The sequence below is a fragment of the Pteropus vampyrus genome, unplaced genomic scaffold, assembly GCF_000151845.1.
Source record: "Pteropus vampyrus isolate Shadow unplaced genomic scaffold, Pvam_2.0 Scaffold53, whole genome shotgun sequence".
In the NCBI taxonomy this organism is placed as follows: Eukaryota; Metazoa; Chordata; class Mammalia; order Chiroptera; family Pteropodidae; genus Pteropus; species Pteropus vampyrus.
Genome location: NW_011888834.1, coordinates 6,750,324 through 6,752,622, shown reverse-complemented (window position 1 = coordinate 6,752,622; position 2,299 = coordinate 6,750,324).

Sequence of the window (2,299 nt, the reverse complement as noted above, 5' to 3'; positions counted from 1 at the left end):
CAGAATCAAAATAAGAATTAAGGAGCCAAACCTAAGGAAAGCTTGACCCCAGGAACACACGGAGCAGGAATGCCCTGAACTCGTCCATGTGTGCTACGTTACTGTGACTCAGCTCCAGGGACTTCCTGGTTGGAAGTCTGCGTCATCAACATCAGAAAAAGGACGACAGGTAAAAACTAGGAGAGATGAGTAGACTTTGGTTATTAATAATGTATCAGTCTTGGTTCATTAAATGTAACAAATGTACAATAATTGTGTGAGATGTTAATGTTAGAGAACACTAGGTGTGGGGTGTATGGGAAGACTCTGTACTAACTTCACAGGACAGCCACAGGAAACACCAGAACAGGCTGCCACGGACCATGAAGAGTCCAAATCCTGTTGTGTCTGGTTGGCTCAATGACAACACTGCTGTAAACCATTAGAACATGGGCCACCTGTAACAGAAAGACCATCTTACCATAATGAGACTTTGGCCCCTAGTAATCAACTTTTTTAGTGACTCTTGTTAAATCTACACACCCACTTTATATTAATACGTAACTCTCCAAGTCATCCATTGCTCTCCTCATACACAGAATACAGCCCATATTTCTATGTAACTGCCCGGGTGCTTGTTTAGGAGTGGGTTTTCACTGACCTTGGTGTTGCATTCTGTTCTCTTTTCATGCTGTTTCAAGGACTGAGAAACTTGCTCTTGCACAGCTCGTACACGGCTGCCACCTAATGGGAAAACTGTGTAACTGCCAGAACCAAGTTTTTAACTCTTCATTCCAAACTCTCAACAAATATTTTGTCAGCAAAGGCTGAGGTCTTAGGCCTGTCATCCAGGAGGAAAAGGGCATGGTGAGAGCAGATAGGACCCCACAGTAAACTGGAATTAAACATTTAAAGGCAAGCAAGTGAAAGACCACTCACTCATCTAAGTAAGAACCTGAATGACAGGATGCCAATTCTGGAATGGGTGGGGTGTGAAGAAGATGGAGAACTGGAAATGAGGGAGAGGACGAGCAGGAAGAATTCCAACGGAGTAATCCTTTGTGAACATTATAACATTTCAACAAGTAGCGCCATATAAGATATGCAAATGATTCACTAAGAACTGATAGAAACTTCTTGGAGAAGGAACAGCCAGACCAGAGAGATAGAACACCTGGTCGCCTTGGTCTTAAGACAGTTTACATAAAAAGCTCATGTTCAAGGATCAGATTAGTGCCTTTGGAGTTGAACTGGGCCTGAGATATACAGAGAATGGGCCTCTGAGAAACCACTCTGCAGTAGCCGATTTCTCTATTTTTTTCTTTCTTCTATTTTCATGTTTTAAGACTCAATTATTTGTGAAATCTCTCCCATTCCCTCAATTAGCTGCAACCTCCTGCTTGTGTGTCTTGCGGGTTATAGTTCCATCACAACCCTAATCACAATTATTTGTGCCCCTCTGTGGTGAGACCTCATTTGATCCATTTTCTATTGTCTTAAACATGCCCCAAACACCTGGGTTTAGTGGGGATCCACAAACTGTTCACTAGAGGGAGAATCATGGAGGTGTGTAAGTATAATTCATATCACACTGCCCTTTCCTCTCTGTCATGTAAGCCCCCAGCGAAGGGAATTTATAGATGAACACTGAAAACAACTGTGTTCAGAGCGAAGGCCATAACCAAGAGATCTCTGAGATGCCAGAATCCACAGAGTCTGTCATACATAACTGTACCACTTTGAGAATCAATTCCACATTATTCTTAAGATAAAAGTGGTAAGATTATCATCAAGTGGAGAGACACCTGGGCCTTGCAAGTAATCTTGTAATTAATCTGAGGGTGGCGACATAATAGCATTCTCCCTCCCACTTCTGTTTCTATCACCCCGAATTTCCTTTGAGGAACTACCTCTTCCCTAGTGTGGCAGAGACGACCTCTCTTGCTGTCCTGCGTCACCTCTCATAGCATAAGTCCAGAACATTTTTTTTTTTTTTTTGCCTAAAGTTCCCCTTCACACCAGGCATGAGAATAGGATGAAACAAAGAAAGTGAAGGGGACAGGCATGTTTGGATAACAATAAGGACACTAGTGTGAAGCAGATTTCATTTAGATAACATAAAGAATTTAGTGAAAAAAAACCTAAGAAATACAAAGTTGAAATCGGCAGACGAGGCCTAGGGAGGAGAAACCATTTTTATAACCAAAGCGGCTCATTAGATCTACTGATGCATCTGCCAACCTCAGTACCGGGTCCCCACCCGATGGGGTCTGGCACATGATGTGGACTGCCAGGGAGCCACTGCTCGGGAGGCCCTTCA